At 42.9% G+C, this 27,619-nt stretch overlaps 1 long non-coding RNA gene across 1 annotated transcript in view; it reads left to right on the top strand.

Annotated features, from left to right (window-relative positions):
* The first annotated feature begins 450 nt into the window (after positions 1–450).
* Positions 451–27,619, top strand: part of LOC135192533 (uncharacterized) — a 122,373-nt gene continuing 95,204 nt past the window's right edge. The window contains exons 1-2 of the long non-coding RNA XR_010309003.1: positions 451–512; positions 24,875–25,016. This is a non-coding gene — a long non-coding RNA (uncharacterized LOC135192533). The remainder of the gene's footprint in view (positions 513–24,874; positions 25,017–27,619) is intronic.

Here is a 27,619-nt window from a genome sequence, read left to right as displayed (position 1 = left end):
TTTTATTTTTGTTATTTTATCTCCTTCCCCCCCATCTCCTTCCTTTCCTCCCCATCTCCTATTTCCCCCATCTTCCTTCATTTCTTTCCATCTCCTTCCTTTCTTCTCCATGTTCTTCTTTCCTTCCATCTTCCTCCTGTCTTCTCCATCTCCCTCCTCTTCCCCTATCTTCCGCTTTTCATCTCCAATCTTTTCCTCTCCATCTCCCTCCTTTCAGCACCACCTTCCCTTTTCCACCATACCTTCACCTTTCCCACCCCACACAGCATTTTCCCCTTTTCTCCCCAAACCCAGAGCACCTGTGTTCTGTTTAAGTCTCCTCCCACCCCACACAGCATTTTCCCCCTTTCTCCCCAAACCCAGAGCACCTGGGTTCTGTTTAAGTCTCCTCCCACCCCAGGTGTGACCACTTTGCCCTCCCTGCCCACTCTCCTTTATAATTGGCCCCAGGAAAGGCAGAAGCCCTAAGCTGTGCCCAACTGGGCAGAGGAGTCCTTCTCCTGTCATCACTGGTGAGTCCCCATGGTGCACACCAGGTGAATGGGAGTGGAACAAAGGCCGGGGGGGGGGGGCCTGCTGGTCCCCCCTGTTAGGTAGGACTAGACTTGATGCTCACTTTCTCACTCACGGGTGCTGGCTGGGCCTCCTTACTTAGGCTGAGCTCCTCTATGTTTAGCTGATATTTTTCTGTTCACCTGTGAAACTGTAAAACTGTGAAATGCTTTGAGGAGCATTGAATTGGCATAAAGGAAATGTCTGAGAATCTCTAACAAGGAAAAAGGAATTAACCTGAAATCTCAGAGTCACAGAATGTTAGGGGCTGGAACAGACCTCAAAAGATCTTTTTTGTCTTTTTGTTTCTTTTTTGTCTCTGAGCTGATTTGAGGTGAGTTTCCTTCATCCAGTGCTTCACAGCCTCTTAATACTCATCCTTGATGCATTTATAAACGATAAGGAGATCACCCCTTAGTCTCTTCTGTCTCAAAGTGTTATAAGTAACACTGGGATGGCTCATCTATGCCCTCCTTGGCTTGTTGCCCTGCTCTCTCAGGTGCTCCTAAGGAATTCCCCATCCCCCCTTTAGGGCCTATTGTTTCATGTGCAACCCTACTGAGGTCTTGTTGTATGTCTTCGCTAGTGATGGTTCATCTAGACGTGCAGTTGAGAGAGTAAGGGCAAAGAATAACAAGAAAGATTTTACTGTAAGAATCGTTAGTTTCAGAGTCAGGGAGATGAGAGCAGTGCTGAGGAGATGAGATTGATTTTTTTGCATACAGATCAAGGAAGCCAGAGGGCCAAACTGAGACAGAATAGAGACAGCCCTTATTAACTTGCTGCCTAGGTGCAGGCTGTGCCCCCAGTGAAGCAGGACATAATTAACAGCAGAGGTGTGACTTTGTACCATTATTTGCATCAAATATAATGTCTTTATGAAACAAATTCATGAGACAAAAGGCATCACTTGCTTTTCTCTTTGCACAATACCCTATGGTTAGTGCTGTTGTGAGCAACTGTTTTTATGTACCTGGAATTCTTCAGGAGGAAAACTCCTCCACAGTTTCACAGCTGGAGAAGAGAAAGGAGTGTTTCAGAGCTCATCTGCATTGCTAGCAAAAGACCTTCCTTGTTAGCTGGTTTAAAAAGACTGACAAACAACAAGATTTTGTGCAACTTCCCTACTGATAAATGCGTGGGGAAGATGTCAGTGGTTGATGTGTTGTGGGAAAACTTATTTATCTTCTTCATAATCCTTGAGCTGACAGCCTCTTTCAGGCACAGCTTGCAAGAACAGATCTGATTAAGTGATCCAAAAGGCTTCAGCCACTATGTCAGTTCTGGTTGTGTCGCAAACTTTACTGAACTCTCCTGTCTCAGCAATAAACACAAATAATCAAACTGCCTTTTGAAAGGCTTGAAGAGCTGGGGCCAAATGAGTAATGTCAGACTACAAGAATGAAAATGAAGTATGAAAAGATGAAATTTATCACACACGTTGTAACCAGCCTCCTTGGATGTGCCTTTTTGTTGAGAAGAGTTCTAGTCTAGCCACTTAATGTCATTTTGCTACATTTAAGCTCACTTCCCCCCTTGCCTTTCTTCCCCTTGAGAACAGAACACCCAGAAAGAACATTTATTTTCTATTTAGAGTTTTGCATATTCCTGCCACTGGAAACTTGTTAAAAGTCAACCAAAGACTTTTTCCAGAAGTTCAGGTTCAGGACTTCATCGCTTGCCTCGTGTGCATGTCCCTGTAGGAGTCTTGCCTCCATTACAGAAGGTACTACATAAAATCCAAGAAGAACAAAATAGAATTCCTAGTATGCAAAACAAAAACCTTTGAGTAGCCTGTGAAGCAGTTGGGCTTTTGGGTATCTTGTGCACATATTGAATTAGTTGTAATTATAGTCCTCTAAACAGATGCCTTCCTCTTTCCACCTCACAGGTAACTTCTGGATGTGTAATTGTATCTGAGGGCAGATGGAGCAACAGAAGCATAAGTAACCTTTTTAGGAAGGCCACTTTTGCAGAGATGCTCTGCTCTCTGTATGCCAGCGGTTATACCAAAGTACTCTCACAAAGGGATTGGAAATAGGCTGCAGGTTGGAAATAGGCTGCAGGTCAAGCAATATTTTAATTGAGGGTCTTCAGATAGATATTACATCTGCAGGATATGAGCTCTGCATGAGAAAGATGTGAGCAAGCAGACTCTTTTTCCTTTAAAGACCTGTTCCTTCTCTCTGTGCTCTACTTGGGGAACCCTGGCACTTATTTTAGGGAGCTAGTTCAAACACCTACAATCTGGATGTGGAGTGAATCTCTCCACTCCTTTTGTGTTCGTAGCCAAGGGCAGCCAAGGAAGGAACCAGCTGAGTCACATCACAGCAATTTGAACTCTGCTTCTACCTGGCAGGCTGTCTTGTTGCTATTTTGAAGCAGGTTAGATCCTCCTAGAAGCATTTTTGTGGCACCATTCATTGTGCAAGTGAAGGCTCTCAGAAAGAACTATGGTATTTTAAATGCTGTGGGGGATTTCATTTCATGTTGGATATAAAGCATACAACTGTTTAAACAAGCCAATAGTTTGAGTCTAACATGTGACTAATTCTTGTAAGCTGTGTATTGTACAAGTCTGTGCTTTGATTTCTGTGCCTTATTAAGGATTTCAGACTTCAGCCCTAGTAAAAACTGTTTGTTATTCTTTGAAATGGTATAAGACAATACTCAGCTCTTGCTGAGGAATTAGGAAAGAAAACAAACCATTTTGCTGTTTTACTAGTTTGAGCAGATATTTAATTACAATGACGTGCCTTGGGCAAAACCTAATTAATGCATCATCTCTCTATAACTACAATTAATGGAAGGCTTATGACTGCTGAGCTATAGAAGGGCCTGAAAATGCCTTTCCTGTCTTCTTACTCATTTTTCATCTGATCATCTTTCATTATTTCCTCGTTGGAATAGGGAAGCTTTTTTCCTGATCATACAATTTTAATGTGTACTGATGGATAATTCTTTGCTAGATCTGCTGCTCTGCCAACCTCTCAGTTTTGATAATTTCCGTTGTGACTCACAGCGTGAGTGAATGCTGTGGTAAGGCTTTGCATGGAGGTAGTGAAGGTCCTTTTCAGCCAGTGCTTCCTCAGACAAACAGTTTTTCTCATGGAAGTGCAGGCTGGTGTGTGGGATGTGCTGCCTTCTGCCTTCTTTGAAGCTAGGATACTGTGCTTTTTGCTGGTGTGGCTTCTTGGATTAGGGAGTTTCCTGAGGTGTGCAAGGCATAAAGACGTTGGGAATGGTGGGATTTTGCAATGAGTTCATGGACATCGCCAGGGGAGATGTTATGCCCTTTCCTTGGAATGGGCTTGTAATCAGCTGAAGGGGCAGGGAGAAGTGTACAGGACACTGACATTGTGGATGAGTCTTTTTTCCTGTGGGATAAACCTAGCCCAGACTTTCTCTTGCATGCCTTCTTGAAAGTAAGTTTTGACAAGCTCATCACTAGCATGCCTGTCTCTATCATCTCCATCTTCTTCCCGTTCCTCCTAACTCACATCCATTATTATCATTGATATGACCCCCATTCTTCCTTTGTTTCCATGTGGTGTGAGCTCATCAGTTTATAAAGGTGAGGGCATTTTTTGGTCTCAACTCCTTGGCTGCAACTTACTGCTCTCTGGATGCCTGCATGTATCAAACCCCACTTATTTATGGAATTGATGTTTGTTGTCTTCTGCAGCATTGTTGCTCTGTCCCTCAGATGCCTTGTTTCAACTTCTCCTTGAAGTGGTCTGTAAATTCTCCAGGCTGTTGATCTTTCCCATCTAATTCAAATTTTACAGTCTGTAGAGAAACAGGAGCTGATGGTGTTGACAACTTAAAGACCTGCCAGGATGAAACTAGCCCCCCAGAGAGTGTCTGAATGTTAATGCTGGATAGTTGAACTAGATTCGTCATCTGCTGGATCTCTGTAAGGATCCTGCATTAATGCATGCCTGTAGAAAGTCTTCTGTATGTCAGAAAGTCTTTATGTGAGGTGAACTGAGATGAGGAAAGCAGGAGGCAGGTGAGAGAAGAATGGAGAAAGTGACTTGTCTTGCAGTATGAAGAGGTCATGCTTGAGAGTGAATTACAATGAGTATAGGGCACACCAACCCTTGCTGTGCATAAGGAGAGCTCTTGGTTTCAACAGGGTGGCAGGAATGTGGGGGAATATCCTAAAAAGGATTGCTCCCTGCCTTGAATCTAAATCTGAATTTTGCAGCAGCATAGAATATTTTTTTGTTAGAGACCTTTAAGATCGAGTCCAACCATTACCCTAACACTTCCACATCACCACTAACCTATGCTCCTCAGCACTACATCTGCTCATCTTTTAAACGCCTCCAGGGATGGTGACTCCTACTCCTGGAGTAGCCTGTTTCAGTGCTTTGCAGCACTTTCTGTGAAGATATTTTCCCTGATATCTAACCTAAACCTCCCCTGGTGCAACTTGAGGCCATTTCTTTTTGTCCTGCCACTTGCTGCTTGGGAGAAGACTGACTCCCATCTCACTCTGGTCTCTTTTCATGTAGTTGTAGAGAGCAATATGGTTTTCCCTCAGCCTCCTTTGCTTCAGGCTAAACTCTGGTTCTCCAGTTGCTTGTCACAGGACTTGCTCTCCAGACCATTCACCACTTTATTTCCTTTCTTTTGATCTGCTATGACACCTCAGTGTCTTTCTTGTAGTGAGAGGCCAAATCTGAACTTGAGGTGCAGCCACACCAGTGCCAGGTACAGGGGACAAAACTCTTTCCTAGTCCTGCTGGCCATGTTATTGCTATGCAAGTCAGGCTGCTATGGGCCTACCTGGACACACAACTGGTTCATATTCAGCCATCTGTTGACCAATAGCCCCAGGAACTTTCTCTGAACTTCTGATGTTCCTCATGTAGATGCCTTACTCTTTTTGCATGTGGAAAAACAACAATTGTGAAGATCAGTTCTGGGATTTGTGGGAATTAGGAGCAATGGCTGTGGAGTAACTTCCCTTATTTGTCAGCATCGCATCTCTACCTGTATCTCCTCTTCTGTCTCCACGTGTGGCTTATCCAAGGAGGATATGTATTGCCTAATGCATATGCCTATAAATTGCTCCAAAGATCACAACAAAGAGGAGTGTTCAGGCCAAATCCTTCAGCTTTTATGGCAAAAGAAAGGAGCAGGGAAGGAGAGGCAAGTCTGGAAAGCATAGGAAATTGGAGAGGCATCTGGTGACAGAAATAAATGAGTGTCGGAAAGAAGGGAGAAGGGCTTCCAATCAAACACAAGATCAGAAACAGAAAGTAGGGCTGTAAGAAATATTAAACACCAATATGCTGACAGCTATTGTAGCTTTCCTTATTATCACATTTCTATTTCATGCTGACAACACTGCTTTGTAGTGAATTTGTTGGGTCGTTTCCAGACACAGCTCCTAATCTGTTGCTGGAGCGTTTATGAAAGCTTGTGCTTTTTCTGCCCCTCTGGAGACTGCAGTTCACTCCAGTGAAGATCTGAATTGTCCTCTAAAGAACCTCTTAATTAATGAGACTTAAGCTTAGCTAAAATGAATTTCCACCTTAATGATGCTTCTCATTAAAGAAGTTGCAGCTGGTAAATCCTGTGGTTTAGGATTTAGGATATTCTACAGCTGAAACAAACCATCACTGATGGGTTGCTCCACAAGCGTTACACTGGGTGTTTTAAGCACTTTTATCCACTGAATGCTGTAAACCATCTTTACATTCTCCTCTTGGAAGTGGTTAAACTTGGAAGATAAGTTAAACTTATCTTTACAATCGTCACATCGTAGAATTGTTTGGGTTGCAAAAGGCCTCTAAGGTCACCGAGTCCAACCCTTAACCTAACACCACCATGGCCATTAAACCACATCACAGAATAGCATCTCCACAACATTTCTTGAAAGTCTCCAGGAGCAGTGACTCCACCACCTCCCTGGGTAACCTATTCCAATGCCTGAACACTATATTCCTGATACAGACCAGAATGCTGTTGGCCTTCTTGGCTACCTGAGCACATTGCTGGCTCATATCAGATGGCAACCAACACCCCCAGGTCCTTTCCCATCAGGAAACTTTCCAGTCTGCCCCAAGCCTGTAGCATTGCATGGAGTTGGTGTGACCCAAGTGCTGGACCTCGCACTTGGCTTTGTTAAACCTCATACCACTGACCCATTGATCCAGCCTGTCCAGATCTCTCGTCAGAGCATTCCTACCCTCAAGCAGATCATCACTCCCACCCAATTTGGTATCATCTGCAAACTTGATGGGAGTTCAGCCAATTCCCCTGTCCAGATAATTGATAAAGGTGTTAAAGTGACTTGGCCACAATACTGAGGGCTGGGGAGCACCACTAGTGATTGGCTGGCAGCTGATTTAGCTCTGTTCACCATCATCTGTGTCAGGACACCTGGCTATTTCCTAACCCAGTGAATCACCCATCTGAGTCATGAGCAGCCAGTTTCTCCAGGAGGATGCTGTGGGAAATGGTACCAGTCTTACTACTGCAGACTGAGACAAAGAAGGTGTTCAATACTTCATCTTTATTCTCACCTTTGACCACTACATTCCCCCCTGAATCCACCAAATGACAGAGATTCTCTTTAGTCTTCCTTTTGTTGCTAATCTATTTTTAGAAGCATTTCTTCTTTGCATAGCATAGACAACTCATGTCAGCTGTGCTTGACAAGAAGGGTTTTTGACTCAAATACCATTGAGAATGAATTTAAAATGTTGTTATCTAGACATCACAGAAGGAAATAACATCTAGAGGGCAAGTCCAAAAGTAATACAGACCAAGAGCTGCCAGACAGAGCAAAGAAATAGGGCTGGCTCTCTGGTAAACTGCATGTGACTTGTGTTCAGCCTAGCCCCACACCACTGCAGGCTGGAGCGAGGCAGTTTGAAAGCAAGAAGAAAATGCAGGTGACAGGGCTGCTAAAGCCACCAGACATGAGAAACAAACACTGATGCTAAGGTGGACATGGCATAGAGCCCCCGACTGGATGAAAGAAATGGTTTCTGTAAAGCAATTACAAGCTCATAAGGGGCAAGTGAGGAGGACAGGACAGTGGGGAAGATGACCCAGCAATATACAGTATTGGAAACTGCATGAAGATGTGAGCTCTGATGAAGTGACACTTTTCTGCTGACACAAGCTCTTCTTGGTTGTTTCTCATGCTGCATAATTTTCAGTGGTAACTAAGAATGTGGTTTTTTTTTCACCACCATACCTATTTCTACTTCAGGGATTAAGGAGCAGCTAAAGTTGTTGTAAGGAGTAGTCTGAAGAGCATGATCTGTCTCATCATTGCCATCAGGAATTGGGACCTCCCTTACCTTCGAGGACTTAGACTAAAAGCGTGAGTCTACAGTGGCCTACCCTATAATAAATTACTGATAAAGTTGCTGTTCCATTCCAATGGCATCTGGCACAGATGCAAGCCTCTCTGGGAAGAAATCCTCCTGGTACCAATGGTCCATACCTGCTCCCTATGCCGGACGGTTCCACTGTTTAGGACCATCATCTTGGAACCAAAGAATGGAGCTGCTGTCATCAGTGTAGACTTACACATCACCTCTTTATTGGCATTGTGTAGATCTAAACGTTACCCCTTCACTGGCATTTTAGGTGTCTCTGTTTGCTGCAGAGAGATTGGGCAAGACAACCTTTCAAGGTCCCTTCCAACCCAAAGTATTCTATGATTCTTTGATTTTAAATTTGCCTAATTGCTTTCTAGTAAAAAAAAGGATCAAGTGGGAAAGTTAAATAACACAGTAAGCAATTACTACGAGTTTATTATACCTTCTAAAGAAGAAATGTAGTACTTCTACATGCTTCAGGAATACAATTAAAGCAGATTTTTTTCTCTTCTCATGCTCCCCTAGATTTTAATTGCTGCTAAAACCTGATTACTTGAACATAAGAAGGCATAGAGCAGTAAAGGATGTCAAAGGCAGAAGCAAATTGCTGGAGCAGAGTGTAAATTGTAAATGCACTTGCCTTTGGCTTTGCTGACAGGCACTATAGCTAAATTTCAGCAGGAGCCTGGTCATTTGCTGAACAATTTGTAGCAATTCCCAGCTGCTGCTTCGCTTGGGCAGCAGAGCAGTTTTACGTGCAGCTGTCCGAGTGAATTGTTCTAATGTTTTGCTGGAATGACTACCTTTCACTTTGCTGTACCAAGGGCTATAATTGCACACTTTATGACTAGCTGCATAGCAAGTAAAAATTACAGTAAACACTGGAATATTTTAAGTGGTGTTGTCAAGAGTTAGGCCAACTCAAGTTCCATTCCCTACGTTTAGTACCTAGGAGATGCTGTGACTTTATCCAAGGCAAAGAAGGAAGCTGCTAAGGGTGCTGATTGCTATCACTGCTTGGTCCTTCAGTTCTAATTCCAGATAGAGAATTTCCAGGTGAAAACATATCCAAAGTAGTTTGCTTGTGTTATGGGTTAGATTGGATTCCCTGCAATATCCTTTTCTGGGAATCTGCTCCCCAAAGCACAACTTTACCACACTCATAACTTGGAAGTAAAGATGGAGTTGTATTTACAAGAGAAACTAAGTGTACATCTCAGCAAGCCTGTGAGTGAAGTAGGCATCACCATTGTTTTCCTTCCACAGCCTGTAGTCTAATCCTTCTCACCAGAACATTCCAGCTAGCTTCAAACTGGCACATCCCAGTTTTCCTAAAAAAGCTGGAGAGACCAAGATCCGTAACAAGGCACAAACTGGCTGCCCCTGGGTATTGTAATTTCGTTATCCCAATCCCATAATCCTGCAAATGCTTTAAAAGGGAGCAGCAAGCTCCAGTCTCTCTCTTTCCTCCCTGCCTTTTCAGCTCTCCAGAGGGATCCTTGTCTGGGTGCCTTGGTAACTAGGTAGGAATACCCTGTAGGTCGTGGCCCCCAAGGCTATCACTGCAGTGAATCCAGCCTGCTTGGGGCCTAACTGGGAGAGAGTGGGTGATGGGAGAAAATGAGCACTGGGGTTTTGGTGGATTTAGTTTGCTTGGGAGGAAGGTTTTGGGGGAATTCTTGGAATTCTTATGTATCCTGTATCTGTATTAGGTGTTAAGGATTCATGTATACCATATCTTTTCTTGCACACCTTTCAATGCAATCTTTCTGTGTTTTCTTCTCCAGTTCAGCAAGTGTTATTATTTTACTGCCATTTTCCTTAGAAAAAGAGTAAAGTGAAATAATCTGAGTCTGTAGTGCTCTTACACCAAAAAGCTGTGACAACCTGAAAATATCTGGAAATGGGAGATTTAAACAGAGAAAAAGATGTAATTCTGGCTCTCTGTAGGTGCCTTTAATATCTAATTAACTCTCTAGGTTACTCCATTACCCTTTAGACATGATATTTCAGCTTCAGCAGTCATTTTGGAAAGAGATCTGAGGGTGAAGTTACAGGACCTTCCATTGTAACAGCATCATTGTTTTCTCTGCTGCAAGAGATGGATTTGTCAATGGGAAGAGAAGACACTGCTGTGCTTAAGCTGGCAAGCTACTCCAGGAGGGAGTCTGGATTTCTGTATTGTTTCTAACTTGTATATCATTGTAAAGATATAGGTATATATGCTTGCAGCTTCTGCTGTGCTGTAAACATAGCTTCATCTGACTCCCAAACTGCCTGAGCTCATCTGGTAAATTTCACACTGGGGGAGGGAGAGAGAGTTCCTGTGCCGTGTCACCAATGGAGTGATATAGACTATCTATTGTTGTTCTTCTGTATCCAGTCCCTTTATTTGCCTTCTTCTCAAAGATGTCCAGGAAGTTCCTATTCTTGTTTATAATAACAACTAGGCTAAAGTGTTAGTTCTAAACTATCACAGCCATCTTTATAGGAACCTTTGTACCAGCCCCCCTCTGAGAGCAAAGTTCTCCACTAATTAATCTTCCTAGGTAGCTTCAAGAGCAGCTGATAATCAGCTAAATAAAGGGTTGGGGAGGGAACCACTGGGCTAAAAATGCCTACTTAGTTTTTCATGAGCTTTAGCACTGCGGATTTACACCATCCTCTGGCTGCTGAATGAAGCAACGATGATCAGAACAGGACTGAGGTAGTCTCTTCACAGCAGGCTGCCAGTAAACTTAGTTGAGTACTTACATTACAATTGGAGAGAGAACGATAGATTCCCTCATTGTTTTTTGTTTTGTTCTGTGTCATTGTTTGTGGGTTTTTTCCTGCAGCTGGCATAAGCAAATAAACAACCACTCTGATTTTTTTGAAAAGGGAAAAAAACCCCAAACCAGCCCAAGCCTATAAAAATGTCGAATGTAAGCTTAAGTAGTAATAGCTACTGTAGATTCAAGAGCACAGCAAAAATTCAACTAAAATATTGCTGCTCACATTAGATATTGGGAAGGTCCATTTTGCATAAATTCAGAATTATGCATTGAAACCAAACCTGCATTTTGCACAAGGGCTCATTGTGCAGGATGGGTAGAATTTGCTGACTGAATCCAGCATTGTCTGGAGCCTTGCTACATGTACCTGCTGTGAGGGGAATACCTTCTGCTGCAGCACTAGCATCCCCAAAGCATTTCTCTCTCCCAGTTACTTAAAAACAGATGACTGTATGATTACTGATAGGGATGTTTTGTCCATTTCCTTAACACCTGCAGCCCAGACACTTGTGCAGATAGGTACTGCAGTGATTTTATAAGTCAGATACTGACCTAAGTCAAATTCAAAACACAACCAAAAGGTAAATTCTGACTTAGAGACAGATTGTTTTACAAAGAGTTGGGGGAGTCTTCATGTGAGCAAGTAGTGAGGGATAGCATGTTCTTGGTGTCTCTGGACAGAGCATTAGGTGAGTAAACCTTGCATGGACCTGGTCCATCTGACTGCTGCTTGTTTGGGTTTTCATACCTGTCTAGAGACCTTTCATGCTTAGCTGATTAGCTGAATCAACATTTTTTCCTCTCAGTTTGCAGGAATAAGTGGGATTTCATTGAATCATAGAATGGTTTAGGTTGGAAGAGACCTTAGAAGTCATCTACTTCAACCCCAAGTAGCTGATGCCTCTCAACCAGACTTGGTTGCACAAGGCCTTGTGCAAACCAGCACTGAACACCTCCAGGGAGGGCACATCCACAGCTTCTCTAGATAACCTATTCCAGAGTATTACCTCCCTCATATTGCAGAATTTCTTCCTAAGATGTAGTCTAAACATACTCTACCTCAGCTTAAAACCATTCCTCCTTGTCCTATTACTAGACACCCTTATGGAAAGGGTAGCCTTCCTGTAGGTTCCCTTAAGGCATTGGAAGGCATCTCTAAGGACCCCACCAAGTCTGCTCTTCTTTAGGCTAGACAACCCCAGCTCCTTCAGCCTGTCCTCATAGCAAAGGTGTTCCAGCACTTGGATTATCTTTGTGGCCCTCCTTTGGGCTTGCTCCAACAGCTCTATGTCCTTCTTATCATGTGGATCCTAGAACTGGATGCAGTGTTTGAGGTGGGCTCTCACAAGAGCAGAGTAAAGAGGAAGAATCAACTCTCTTGCCCTGCTAGCCAAAATCCTCTAGATGCAGCCTAGGATATCTTTTGCCTTTTGGGTTTCATGAATGCTCTGCTGGCTCCTGTCTGGCTTCTCACCAGTCAACACTCCCAGGTCTCTTTATTCAGGGCTACTCTCAACTCACTCTACATTCAGCCTGTATTTGTGTCTCCCCTTTAAATTTGTGTATTTCCCTCTAAAGATGAGTTCTGAATAAATGGGTTCTTTAGATCCAGCACAGAAGGAAGTGTCGTGCAAGTGATGAACTCAAGTGAATTGCCTGGTTAGTTCCAGTAGAAAGCTCTTTGCTGTTCACTTCTCTTAACTGCTCTTGCTTACGTGACACACTTGTAAAGCTGCTGGTTTAGATTAGTGGCTGAAAAGTAGTTTTACATTTCTTTGTTTTCGTATGCAAAAGCCATTATTCTGTATCTGTTCTTCCTGCTTCTTGCTTTTCTCCTCTGCATCTCGTTTTTGGGGTACATGCCAGCATAATGACATGCCATTGAAATCAGAGCCAAGACTCATTAGCTCCAGTAATTACCACCTTCCTCTGCCCTGAAGGCTTAGAGCATCTCTCTTAGCCAAGCCTTTCATTAGCGCAGCCATCCATAGCGTTACCAAGCTCACTGGCGGCAATGTGCTGCTGCTGTGTCCACCTAGAGCGTAGGGATGCTCTCCTCCTCTCAGCCAGGAGAATCACTGACATAACAGCCAACATAAGCTGCCAAGGTACACTTGAAAATCTCCCTTCCTATGATTACTTATGGCTCCTTTCCATATTTTCCACATATTCTACAATTAGAAAATAATTTTCCTCCAATACCAATCAGACTGATGTCCTTTGCTTCTCTTTCTCCACAGTTTTCACTACTTCCTCCCCCTGCCCCTAGTAACTTTCTATTGCCTCCTTCTTTCTTCCCACTTCCTTGATATTTCTCCTTGCATCCAATCATAACTGTGGTTGATTTGCCTCACATCTACATCCCACCTCTTGAAAGGATGCAAAATAAAATGAGCAAGAGGGATCCATAGCTATTTAGAAGCTGAAAACCTCCAGCGTACCAGAGCCTTCCTGCTTGTGCCATCACTTCAGTTTGAATTAAAATGCAGGCTGGGGAGGCAGATCTGGGTACCCTGTGACTTGTCATGCTGTAACCTTACTGAAAATCATTGCAAAAACATCATCTCCTGTTATTATCTTGGCTTTGTTCATATTGTTACACATCTACTTGATTTGGATGGAAATTTATTTAACTGACACTTGTTGAAAGAGGTTTTTAATCGCTCAGTTATGACAAAGGAGTAGCAGTTTGGTCATTTTCTTGTTGCAACACAGCATAGCTAAGACTGTCTTTAGTATTAGCAACAGATAACTCCTTCTTTCTAACTGTAGTAGATGGACAGAGGCTCATCTTTTTGGACACTGAGGTTATTTCTTTCCCTTTGTGTTGTTAGAGTTACCGGTCAGAGTTTGGTTTTGTTTTATGACTGGTGTGTATTATTGATCTCCCACTGCTGCTAGTTCTTCTTCTGACAAACCTTATCCTCTCTCTGGGCACCAGAGAAGCACAGGGTATGAAGAAATAGAAACAAAAGGTGTGTTTTGTGAACCAAAACAGCTAGTCATCATAAATCATGCGGAAGAAGGCACAAAGGCAGTTGTGTAAGATTTAGTCAAGGTGGTCTATCCTCACTCAAAGTGAGAACATGGAGTCTGATCTTATGAGACCTGCTCCTACTCTTAACTACAAGAAGCGGGTGGAAACATAGAATCAGAGAACCAACCAGGTTGGAAGAGACCTCCAAGCTCATCCAGTCCAACCTAGCACTCAGCCCTATCCAACCAACTAGATCATGGCCCTGAATGCCTCAGCCAGGCTTTTCTTGAACACCTCCAGGCACAGTGACTCTACCGCCTCCCTGGGCAGCCCATTCCAATGCCAATCACTCTCTCTGGGAAGGACTTAGCCTTGTCTCCTTTGCTGAAGTTGCAGTGAGCCATGCAAACAAATTTTCTGTAGTCTGTAGATGACATAACATTTGAATATCCAGTCTGCATTTCTGCACTAACAGAAGTGTTGCCCTGTCTGATCTGTCATTGTGCTGGATCAAGGGTAAGGCCTTCTAGGGCTGATTAGCACTGCCAAGCAGCTCCTGTTTTCTGTTAGGAAAGTGACATCTAAAGCCTTGTGCCATTAACTAAAAGATAAAATGAACCTAAATAACGCTTCTTGGAGACAATTAGATGCAGTTATAGCATTTACATGTATTTCTGTCACAAAGGCAAGTGCATTTACATTCAAAAGAGGCAATTTGATGAAGGTATCATTCTCACAAAGGAGCCCAAGGAGACAGATTGTTTGTGGCAAAGCATACGTCATATGCTTGGCTAGCTCTGTTCTGTACTCTTCTTGGAGAACAGGGGTCAGACCACGAAGGGCAGTAGATTGGCTTGCTTCCCCTGATGCCAATAGATTTGTGCTGTGGCTCTCACACCTCATCTTCCCTCTCCCCTCACTGGTCACAGATCTAGATCTTCTTGACTGCAGAAGGTTTTCTGGAGGCAGAATTTTATAAATTCAGCCAGATGAAAAACATTTCAAACCTTAAAGTGATTGTTGCCTCTAAATCTAGCTAAGCTTGGAGAGAAGATGTCTATTTATACAAGCCTGCTTCACTTTGCCTCACCTGCTCAGGCCCCTTGCTCTACCATAGTGGAATGAAATGCCTTTCAACTGTACTTATGCCCATTGACCACAGTGGTCACATGCACATGGGGTGGTTTTAAGTTCAAATAACGTTTAAGTTGGCCACATCTTGAATACTCTGTTCAGTTTTGGGCCCCTCACTACAAGGCAGTGTCTGGAGAAGAGCCACAAAGACAGTGAAGGGCCTGGAGAGTAAGTCTTATGAGGAGTGGCTGAGGAAACTGGGATCATTTAATCTGGAGAAGACGAGGCTGGGGGGAGCCCCCATTTGTTCCCTAAAACGCCCTGAAAGGAGGTTGTAGTGAAGTGGAGTTTGTTTCTTCTCCTTAGTGTCAAGTAATAGAACAAGAGGATATGGTCTCAGGTTGCACCAGGGAATGTTTAGAATGAGTATTAGGGAAAAATTCTCTGCAGAAAGAGTGCTCAGCAGTTTGAACAGGCTGCCCAGGGAGGCAGGTGAGTCACCATCCTTGGGTGAGTTCAAGAAATGTGTAGACATGGCACTTTGGGACAGGGTTTAACGACCATGATGATGTTAGGTTGGCAGTGTGACCTGATGATCTTAGAGGTCTTTTCCACCCACAGCAGTTTTATAATAGCATGATTCTGCAAGAATCTGAATCAGTTTCTTGAGGCTTTGTGGAGCTTGGGGGAGCAGCTTCTTTTCATATGCTGAGGTGGTGGTTTCAGATCTGAGAGATTCAAGAATGAGTTGTTATTGGTTAGTCTGGCACTGACCCATGCTGAAACCTACTACCGTAGGCAGAATTACTCTAGAGACACCAATCTGCCATGAGCTTCATCTAGTAAAGAATGTAATCATATGGCTATGTTTAGGGCAGTGAATAACTTTCCTCAATCAGGTTGCTTCCTTGGAACTAATAGGTCTATTCATACATTGAGATTAAGCACACAGTCAAATATCTTGCTTAACTGGAGTCCACTATTCTTTATGTTGGCTGAGACTGAGGTGAAAGGATTTTATTAACAATGAAGTAAAAATTACATTTTTCAAGGTTCTTTTCATTATCTCACCAGGGAACATTTGTACTGTTAATTAATGGAATGATTATCTCAAATCAACTCTAATAGTGCTTGATAATTTCGCAAGTAGCACAGTGCAAGTACAGCTAGCAAAAGGAAGAGATCAACTCTATTAATACAGATAATTCTTCAACATTTATACATTAGAACATAGGAGATTTAACTGAACACTCTCTGAAGACTTTCTTGGGTGCTTTTTTTCTGCAAGATATTTTTTTCCTATTCATCTATTTTAGAGCTGCAGTTTGGCACTTCTATTCTAGCAAGTTAAGTTTTATCTTTAAAGCACACTATTATTTTAAAGTTCTGAATCTTCCCCACACTTTCACTTCCAAAACTAGTAAAAATGTCTTTGGGGGAAGCCAGGTTGGTTTGTATTTGTTGGAATGAGTTAACAATCCATCACAGTACAGTAACTAAATGCCTACAGGTGTGTCCAACTCTGGACTGCAGAAGCAGCTCGTTTGTTAACAGGCTGTAGAAGGCAGGGAGCCATTTCCAAACTCCTTTTTTTTCTTCTCAGGTCTTGAAAGCTCAGGGGCCTCTGCACAGGACAGATACTATTCAGCTAGCCTTGTGCAAGCAATTTGCAAGTCTCTCTTAGTTTAAGACTATCTGATCAAGGTGTACTTTCTGCTCAAATCACACAGGACTAGATTCAGAGGTCACGTTTTTTAGGATATATAATCTAAATGATTGCTTATGAGTCTTAATGATGAGGGTAGATTTGAAAATGAAGAATCCAACAGGCCAAATGTATGATTTTTCCCCCCCCCCCCCCCACATCCTTTTGTTGGCTATCTTGACATGGCCCTTCTGGCCTCGAGGTGTTCAGACCAGTTCACATTCAGGCTACAAAATGTATATGCAGTGTGTATGCTGGCTTTACTGAGCAATGAGCTCTCTTCTTTAAGTCTGTGGATGCTTCACTTAACATCATTTCACTTGGTATCTGTCCAGATGAGAATTTGATATCTCTTCCACCTGACTATGTTTCAAGCATTCCTTGAAGCATCTCTTAGTATCGGAATCAACCAGGTTGGAAGAGACATCCAAGACCATCCAGTCCAAGGAGCCCTTGCTCTGTCGCTGGTTGCTTGAGAGAAGAGACCAACCCTCACCTGACTACAAACTCCTTACAGGCAGTTATAGAGAGCAGTAAGGTCTCCCCGGAGCCTGTTCTTCTCCAGGCTAAACAACCCCAGCTCCCTCAGATGCTCCACGCAGGGCTTGTACTTATGAAGATCTATTTTTCATTGCAAGCTCTCTTAAGATTTGTTTTGGATGCAGATTTGTTTTGTCAATGCAGAGCTAAGCAGTCATCTTCTTGCTCCCCTAAAAAGTTGCCCAACTTCCATTGTGGTGCTGCTGAGCATAACACAAGCTATTAGGGGAATTTGTTACCATTTGCTGTCAATGCTACCCTGTTTCATAATATCAGGCAATGTCTGCACCTGCTTATTGTGCCGAGAAGCTTGTAGAGAGACTCAGGAAACTCAAGGGGAGAAGAGCACTGGTAATCGATGTGCCAAGGGCAATCCTTGCAGAGACAAAGGAAAGAAAGGCTTCTTTGGTTCTGAAGTAGCTTACAGGGGACTTGTAATTCTGCTCTATTGCAGGAAAGAAGTGGTGGAGGGAGATTAACATTTTACTAGTGCACAGAGGTAGTTACACAAGCAAATAAACACTGAAGGATTTCCATGACTTAGAGAGTCTGTCTCTCTGATTTTAATCACTGCTGATTGTGCCACAGTAGCCAAGAGAGCTGGTATGTCAAAATGAGTAGTTGTTCATGAGTTCCTACAGTTCAAGGGGTTTTTTGGAATTTACAGTGTTTGAAGCACCTCCAGGTAAATTACATCAACATCAAGACTCTATAAAAAGGTTGTTGCCAAAACAAGGGAAAGGGCAAAGGCTCATCAGTCAGTTGCGGCAGTTTGTGTTGTTCAGAGATATCCTCTAGCTCTATCCTACACCCATCACTCTTACCTAAAAACACAAGTAACAAATGGATGATGATACCTCTGCTAGGCAATAGTGATAATCTGAAACAAGAAATGTCATACCAGCAGGCTGTGTAAACACCTTCAGCAATATGTATTGTCTGTGTAACAGACATACTCCTCTGTGTAATATTTACTTCTCATAATGCCTCCACTCGTTAAATAGATCAAAGCAACTTACATGGACTGCTCTTTCCAAGCTCATGTGCAGTCAATTCATTGAACCTTTGTGGCACTTGAGCCTTTTTGCAACACTGATGTACTAGCTGAACTGCACACAGTACTCAAGGTGAGGACTCACTAGTGCTGAGTACAGGTGCAGAATTACATCCCTAGTCCTGCTGGCCACACTATTCCTGATTTAGACCAAGATACCATTGGCCTTCCATGCCACTTGGGCACACTTCTGGCTCATGTTCAGGTGGCTGTCAGTTGTTTTGTCATGGGCAAGTCTGAACTTCTGAACCTAGTGTTAGTGATTGACTGATAGGTGGCAGCCAGTAGCATAACTGCATTTGGAGTAGGAATGGGGAAAAAAAAGCAAAGAGCATTTATCAAAGATTGTCATTAGAATCTCAGATAAACAGGGTGAAGTCATCTCTTGCTAAAATACTATTTGCAGTAATTGCATGTTTTATCCTTAGCAGCTCAATGTGTTTGTTACCTGCCTGATTTTTTATTCAGGCTTAAACTGTAGCCACTTATTTAAAACTGCATTTGTCATTTTTTTTCCTGTGCAGGCTGCATAAATGTGTGTCAATAGTGGCAACATGGAAATGAATCAATTTGTAATTGCAGTAGCATTAGAGATGTTTTGCCAGTGTCTGAATGGAAAACATTTCGAATGAAAAATTAATTCCACCCACACAAAACAGGCAATCAGAAGTTGGGCTTCAGTCTTTACCTTTTAAAAATAGCTGTCAGTCATCTTTTCAGCTTTTCTAATTATCTTTTATATATATACATGTACATATTTCAGCTTCTCTGTGAAAATGAAAGCCACTATTCTTTCTGGAAAAACAAACTTGTTTAGAGGGACAAGAATGAAGTCTATGTTGGAAATACTGAATACTATACTCTGGGAAATTTTAGTTTAAGCTGCAAACTGATGGTAAATAAGTTTGGTGAATAAGCCTGAAAAGAGTTTCTCAAACAAACGAATGACAAATGAAGTACTCACAGCAGTTTTTGTTTGGTGCTGTGCTCAAAGTCTCATGACTTGTGCACACCTTCCTGCTTCACGTGAAGATAATCGCAGACACAAGCTGCATTTTGAGTGCCTAAGCATCCAGTTATGTAAGCAAGTGTGAGAGAGCAAGAGTATGCATATGTTCATATGTTCACATGCATCAGGTTGTTCAGCTGCCAGTCAAAACAGTTGCCTGATGAAAAACTCCATGTTACAAATATGGACTTGGAAAAATGTAATAGCAGAGTCCCTAAAAGCAATACAAAAATGACTCAGTAAAACCATTCTTAGTGACAGATCAGTCCTAACTTAATTAGCAAGTCACACAGAAGCTGCCTGTAGTGCTTATTGGGAGATAAAGGTTTTGCATAGAACCAATTATATGTACCACAGTTTCTTAATCATAGAATCATGAATAGAAAGAAGAAAAAAATTGAAAGTAGAAGTCCTGACAAGAATGAGAATAGAAAATGCTGGAAAGAAAGACAACAGCCAAGGACAAGGCAATGGGGCCTTGTGTTTTACAGTCTGCACATGGTGTCTTGAAGGCCAGGTAACCTTGTAGGTAACCAAGTTCCATGAATGTGAAAAGCAGCTGAGAGAGGCTAGTCAAAGCCACTTTGAAGTACTGCAGAAAGAAGAAATCCATTCATTTGGTTCCATGATGGTCCTGACAGCCATTTAGCAGCAGCAAAAAAACCCCAACAAGGTCTATGTGATACTGGGGAGAGTCTACAGGAACTTGGTTATAAGATGAAATGGCAAATAGAGCCTGTGTATTTCTGTATAAATCTTCTATAAAAGAAGTAGAAGATGGAATCTACCTCAAAATACAAAGGATTGTTAGGTTACCACTAATTATGGCATACAATTAAAATCATTATGTAATTAAAAAGCCCCCTAAAATACAGTTTGCAGTTAACTCTCCTAGGTTTGTAGAGTCTGGCTCAACACAAATGAAGGAAAACTGATTTTGCTTCCTGAGACTCCCAACTGAAAATGAAGACCCTGTTTGCCAACTGCAAAGCCAACTTTTGTTGTCACTGACAAAACTGCAAGTGATGTGTGATGAAATAAATGTGCCAGAAATCAGAAGCTACTCTTCATCTGAGGACAGTGAAACTTTGGAGTTCATTAATGTCTTTTTAATGTGTTTCAACTGAAATGCTATCTGAGACAGTCCCAGTGAAATGCAGGAGAAAAACAGATTGCCTTTTTCTGCCAGAGTTTTCAGAATGTTTTAAACTAAATGTCAGGGTTTTGACACTTCCCTGAAACACAATTAAAGGAATATTTGGAGGTCTGCTCAAGTGTTTCAGTTTAGTGATAACACTAAAACACTTGGAGTAACTTTTGCTTTTTAATACAATGACACTGCAAAATAAAATGTGACTTCAAGTGGAAAACTCAGAGTTTGTGCTTTGAAAAGGATGGAAAGAGCTGGATTGGCAGAATGTCCTGAAATGGCTGAATTTTTGCCCTTTTTTCTCTTGTTCTTTCCAACTGAATTTTTGCTGCAAGTGCTGTGTGCCTACAGAAAGGCTCTGGTTTGGGTTTTGGGTTTTTTTTTTGTGTGGAAAAAATATTCTCTAGGAAAATGTTTGACTGGTACTCTTCCTCAAGACTCCTTGATCAGCAAAACTTCAGGTGCTTAAACCTTATGTAACCACTGCATAATGCATGATTTAAAATAAAAGATTTTACAGGGTTTTTCTTTTTCTTCAGAGTGACAGAATACAGGGCTTAGCCTGAAGAAGCTGTTTCTGCATGCCAGCATGGTGATTTAAGCACAGCCAGCAACAAAATACCACACACATGGCCTCTCTTCTACCCCTTGGGTGGGATGGGGAGAATAGGAAGAATAATGCAAAATCTCATGGATTAAAATAAGAAGAATTTAGTAGAACAACACAAGGGGAGAAGAAACAATAACAATACCAATAAAGGTATTTATAAAAGCAGTGATGCACAATGCTCATCACCCAGAACCTAATGCTCAGCCCATTCTGCTCCTCTGTCTATCTTCCTCAGTATGCGTTTTAACTGTGCTCTGAGAACTTCACTTGCAGCAGTCTGTATCCAGATTACTGCTGAAAAGAGCAGGCTCTTTGTTTCTATGGCTGCAGAACCCAGGCAAAGATAGTGGAAAACAACAGATGCCAAAGAAAAGTGACTACTTATGTGAGTGCCTATTTGACATGAAGTTCTCAAAGTTCTCTTTTTCTTACCCAAATATTGGTTGTTATTCAATGCTTAGTTACTGGACTTGTGTAAAGCATATAGGGGAAAGGACAAAAAAGGCTTGCACAGAACATGTTCCAGATAGTGATGGTTGTAAAAGGCACCAAGAAAAGGCTCAGTTTTTGTATTGAGGCCATTTCATTAATGGTGCAACAGATACAGACGTTGTTGTCTGAGCTGTCCAGAGGTGGGCATTAGAGAAACTGGAGAAGGCATTATTTCTGTTTCCCCCTCTTTCAGTTGAAATGTAGTGCCTTGGTATAACACAGTCTGCTCTCACAAGCAAGCTCCACACAGAAAAAAGCCTGGGCTGAGATAAGGGGTTTAATGAAGTGATTACAGTGTGCAATTACCTGAGCCTGTTTCACAGAAAAGCACAGTGAAAGCAGATGCAGTAGCAGAAGACAACTATAAAACAACTCTGCTAACTCCCGAGTCTGCAGCTAGGTCAGCAAAAGAGATCTACAACCCCAAACCAGAAACTAGAAGTAGAAGCTGAAACAGGAAGCCTTTCATGTCACAATCGGAACTACCAAGCCCCATGATACTTTGCTCTGGCCAGCACTTTAATTTTAAAGCTGGGGAGACACCAACATGGTATTGTGAATACACAGCATAGAATCCTAGGATCAACCAGGTTGGAAGAGACCTCCAAGATCATTCAGTCCAACCTATCAGCCAGTCCTGTCCAATCAACCAGACCATGGCACTAAGTGCCTGATCCAGGCTTTTCTTGAACACCTCCAGGGATGGTGACTCCACCACCTCCCTGGGCAGCCCATTCCAATGCCAATCACTCTCTCTGGCAAGAGTTTCCTCCTTACATCCAGCCTATATCTCCCCTGGCACAACTTCAGACTATGTCCTTTTGTTCTGTTGCTGGTTGCCTGAGAGAACTAGCAGAGTCCATTGGCCATGACACTTTAGCAAATACTCTCAGCATCTCTTAGCTGTTTGTCTGTAGGGTTGTAAACGCCTACATTTCCAAATGCAAGTGTTTCACCTCTCTCCCTCATCTCTGAAAAATCTCCTAAGGCAGCTTTGAAACACATCTTTCAAAACCTATTTGAAATGTCTTTTACTTTCAGTTTTACCTTCATTCTCTTTTCATTGTGTTTCCCATCTATTAAAACCAACCAAACAACCCCCCTACACATCTAGTTTGCTGATTGATTTGTTTTTCTTCAGGATCTGTCTGAGGGTTATATAATGAAGCTCAGATTAAGTAATTCCAAAACCTTCTGTCATTCTCACTTCCCTTTGGAATCTTAACAACTGTTACATTCACTTCTAAAACACCTGAATCTAAGGTGAATAAAGGTTTCTGAAGAGTAAATCCATCTAAACATGTCCTGCTCCCTGATTTCTGTGTTTGTGCCTCATACAGTTTAGACAAAGGGATGTTGTAGCCAGGTGGGGTTGGTCTCTTCTCCCAGACAACCAGCAATAGAACAAGGGGACACAGTCTCAAGTTGTGCCAGGGCAGGTCTAGGCTGGATGTTAGGAGGAAGTTGTTGGCAGAGAGAGTGATTGGCATTGGAATGGGCTGCCCAGGGAGGTGGTGGAGTCACCATCCATGGAGGTGTTCAAGCAAAGCCTGGCTGAGGCACTTAGTGCCATGGTCTAGTTGATTGGACAGGGCTGGGTGCTAGGTTGGCCTGGATGATCCTGGAGGTCTCTTCCATCCTGGTTGATTCTATGACTCAAAGGACAATTGGATGATGTTTCTGGAAGCAGAGGAGAGTTTTTTTTCCTTCACAAACATTTGTTGTTGTACTCAGTACCTTCTGTTATACTTAATTTAACATTTCATTTAAATTACAGATAAAGCAGTGAATTCTAGAGTAAAACAATGATAATGCCAGTGATTTCCTTCTTCGACTGAGGCAGTCAAAGCCATAATGATGGATTAGTTTGCAGTGCTTTGCAGATATACAGTGTACATAAAGTATTGCAGCACAAATGCTGTTCTCACTGTTGCTTTGAATACAGATAACCTGTCCTCCTCACTTCAAAAAGTTATTCATGGAAGACTCACTCTCTACAACTAGCTCAGGGCAGGCTGGAGTGAGGTGCAGGGTCTGTCTCTTCTCACATGCAACAAGTGACAACATGTCTTGGGTTTAGAGAGTGAACTTCACACCTCCCAAGAAGAGTAAAGGAAACATTCCACACAGGATTAGAAAGAATTAGAAGTTGAAGGGGAAGTACTATTCACAACTACATAAAACAGTATAAAATCTGGTCAGGCCATACCTTGAGTGCTGTGTCCAGTTCTGGGCTCCTCAATTCAGGAGAGATGTTGAGGTGCTGGAAAGCGTCCACAGGAGGGTGACAAAGCTGGTGAGGGGCCTGGAACACAACCACTGTGAGGAGAGGCTGAGGGAGCTGGGGGTGTGCAGCCTGCAGAAGAGGAGGCTCAGGGCAGAGCTCATTGCTGTCTGCAACTACCTGAAGGGAGGTTGTAGCCAGGTGGGGTTGGACTCTTCTCCCAGGCACCCAGTGACAGACCAAGGGGGCACAGTCTCAAGCTGTGCCAGGGGAGATCTAGGCTGGATGTTAGGAGGAAGTTCTTCACAGGAAGAGTGATTGGCATTGGAATGGGCTGCCCAGGGAGGTGGTGGAGTCACCATCCCTGGAGGTGTTTAAAAGAGACTGGATGTGTGTCACCTAGCACCATGGTTTAGTTAGTTAGAAGGTTTTAGGTGCTAGGTTGGACTGGATGATCTTGGAGGTCTTTTCCAATCCTTTTACTTCTGTGATGTTGTGAATTCCACAGTCAACCCTGGCCATGGGTCTCCAAAAGAACCTCCCTAGGCCAAAGCTTCCAGAAAGCTTCACCTAACCAGGCCAAACCCCCAGGCTCCAAATGCCCTCCCCCTGCCTCTCTGCCCCCCATACCTGAGTCACACAGCCGTGAATTCTGCTTGCCAGCTCCAGGGTGAGCCAAGCTGCCCCAGGCCCTGCTGGCACTGCGGCCAAGGCTGAACTGGGCCTCTCTGCTCCGCACCAAACCCAAACAAGGCTCCATGCAGCTGCCCAGAAGCAGAGGGGGAAGAACAGCCAGGAGTGCCTGGGCTGATGGAGATGCAGGGCTTTGGGGAACGAATGACAAAGAAATGGCACTTTCCAGTGCACCTCCTGGGCCTGCATGGCCTCTGGAGGGCTGCATCCTGTGCTCTGCAGCATTGCGGTGCCTTTAACCCGTGACAACAGGAGATGGGCTCAGGCTGTGCCAAAGCAGGTTGGGCTTGAGAAGAGTTTCCTTTCAGCAAAGGACGTCAAGCTCTGGAACCAGGTGCCCGGGGAAGGGGGGCAGTGGCCACTCCCGGAGGTGTGCCAGAGAGGCGCAGGTCAGTGGCAGCAGCTTGGCAGTAGCGGTGAGCGAATTGCCAGCTCCAGGCTGGCACCTGCACCAGAGGGGCTCTGAGATCTCTGAACCTCAATAGTTCTGTGGTCATTCTGAAACACACATGGGAGAAGCTCCCCCTCCCCTAGGTTTGGCCTGTGAGTCTATAGATCGTGGGGAAATAATGAGCTTTGAAATGCATCAGGCAGAAAGCGTGAGGGTAGGATCATGGCAAGAAAGCCACCTCTTACCCATCAGCTCCTTTCTCTTGGTCTTCTTATTTCAGAAATAGCTTGGGAATCTGAAGACTTTCTTTTCCATCAGCCATTCAATATCTTCCCAGTGCTGTTTCCTAGGAGAGATGTTACGTGTTCAGAAGAGGCTCTTCAAGCAGCTACCAAGCCTGAGGTGACAGTTCCCTACCAAAGGTAAACTTTCAAGCCTCGTACAGCTCCCAGTGGAAAAGGAGAAGATGAAGTTATCAGGCCAGTTATGAGATTTGCAAACAAAGACCTTTAAAGTGATTTAGATTATTTAGGCAGGCAGTGGAGAACATGGAGTGCATCTTTAATTTATTACTTTGATATTATCTTTTGCTGAGCAGGAATGTATAGCTATATCATGTGTATTTCAGTAAGGTCTTCATTACACATCCACTGGGAGCCTCCCAGTATTTTAATCTGAAGGCAGCTTGCTGTGTCTTTGCCTATTATCGATACTTTGGTTTATCACAAGTGTCAGAGTTTATTGTGTGTTGGTCCTGGTGGTTCAGGAGCTTAGAACAGACAGAATGGTTACCCAAAACATCTCATGATGCTTCATCTTTTTAGGAAACCAGATGCATCTTTGATGGTTGTCATTCAGATGTGATCTCTACATGAGGTGGGATGCATATGGATGTCTGTGGTTTTGTGTGTGCTCTTCTTTTGCTAAGCTGGTGAACTGTAGGGGATAAGATGTGGGATACTGAGTGAAAGCTCTGGGTCTTCATCATCAAGTCCTTGCCCAGCAGCTGCCCCTATATGTTAGATATGGATGATGATAGTCCTGAGCTCCATGGGATGCTCCCAAATCCCTCCATGCTTAGGAAATATGAATCATTGTCTGTTTAATTCCCTTTAAGAACCCTTGGGGAAGGAAGATCAGGATCAGATAAGTGAAATCTGATCTTTTCCTTCCAGGCAGTCCAGTTAGCTTAGTCCAGTTAGCCTGGCAATGCAGGCTGCTGCCATCTCTGATGGTGTTTACCGTGTTCAGGTTTAGACAAAAAATGGACAGTAGCTTGCTCAAAGCAGTTTTCTTTTCCTAAAGAGAACATTCTCTGCCACAATACACAGCTCTCCATCCATTTTTTTACAAAATACCCTGGTCTGTATCTAGCTTCCATCCTTTCTCCAAGGGAAAGTCACCGAGGAATCTTCTCAATAATCTGGGAGCAAACACATCAATCCATTTGTCAGTGACTCTGAGCACCATGAGAGAATGGAGAGGACAGCATGAAATGGAAGCACCAGAGGCAAAGTAAAATATTAGTCTAAAGAGCACCAGTGCTACATTCTCATAGAAACTGTTTTACACCACTTGCCATATGAAACAAAGAACTGTGGGGGGGTTTTTTGTCTTCGCTTGGTTTTGTTCCCTTGTGTTTTTTCCTAAAACCCAGCTGCTATTTTGCAGAACACAGCAGTCATGATTTGAATTCCCATACCTGTTTTAGGTCTGTCCAGTGGCCAAAAGAGGGTGATACACAAGGCAGCCTTCACTGGCCCCCTTTGACTGTATCTTGTATTGGATGAAGAGGTTACCAAGTCATAACCTGGCTCAGTCAGGTCTGAAAAATATTCAGTAGAGTATCAGTAGCCATGGAAATCATTTGGAAGAGATGCTTGCAAGTCTTGTTGCAAAGCATTCAGAGAGCAGACTAGCAGACAGGAGGCCTGCAGACTTTCAAAGGACTAACAAAAGCCTAAGCAAGCCTTTGTGTTTTCACATAGCTGTTGTGCAGTAAGAAAGCGGATTGTAAGATGTCCGAACATGACATTCAAACATGTTTTGCAGGAACTGTGAGGTATGTTGCAATTGCTGATGCCTAGACACATAGCAGAAGGTTATGATCTGTAGGAAAATCAAATATAGTTGTATCCTGTGGGTTATCAGCTTCTATTAAGGAGCCTATTAGAGATCACAGCAAAGGGAAAGTGAAAACTGCAGCTGATGAAGGCTGTCCCCTAGAATCTTGAACAGACGATGGCCTGAATCATTCTTGAAATGAAGGGGAAAATCTATGCCAGCACTGGAATAAGCAAGAAACATCAATCTTTTTATGCCCAGACTTCTCTGATCCTGCATATTCTTAGAAGATTTCTAAGACTTTTGTTGCTCAGATCACAAACTCGATGAGTTTTCCTCCTTTAAAGATAGCTCTGGTACTCACTGAGAAAAGCAGTACCCAGTTCAGCCAGTGTCTTTTCCTTGATGGCAAGAGCTGTTCAGCCTTATGAAAATGGATTTACATTTTGGGGGACAAAGCATGAGATGTCTGCCCTGAGCCTTAAATGCAATTAAAAGAACAGGAAAGAAAGCAAAGGTGGGACAGTCATGATCACCATCCCTTGATGGTGATTAGAAATAGATGTTGTTAGTCCTAGACACATGAGCGGTTTTTTACTGGTTTACAGTCAGATTTTCTTGCTGAATATTGGTGAAAATTTCAAGCTCTGAAGACTCCACAACAGCATTCAAATACATTTGATGTTTCCAGGCTATTTAGCAGTCCCTGTGCTGAGATAGGCTCCTTGGTAAATCCGAAGCTATAAAACTAGTAGGCATTAGCCCTCAAGCATAAGTTCTGTGGAGTAATCCTGCAATTTCTTGATGAACTGCAGCAAACCTTTTAGAATAGTAAGTACAAAAAACTGCTATGTAATGTTTATGTCCAACTTTATGTGTTCCTAGGAGTGCAATTTAAAAACAAATGTCAAAAGAGAAAATGTCAGGACTAGTGTTGCATTTTGCAGGTTAAATCCTTTTG

Source organism: Pogoniulus pusillus, chromosome 3 (assembly GCF_015220805.1).
Source record: "Pogoniulus pusillus isolate bPogPus1 chromosome 3, bPogPus1.pri, whole genome shotgun sequence".
NCBI lineage: Eukaryota > Metazoa > Chordata > Aves > Piciformes > Lybiidae > Pogoniulus > Pogoniulus pusillus.
Note: the sequence above shows the minus strand (reverse complement) of the source record. Positions and strands in the feature narration are given on the sequence as shown.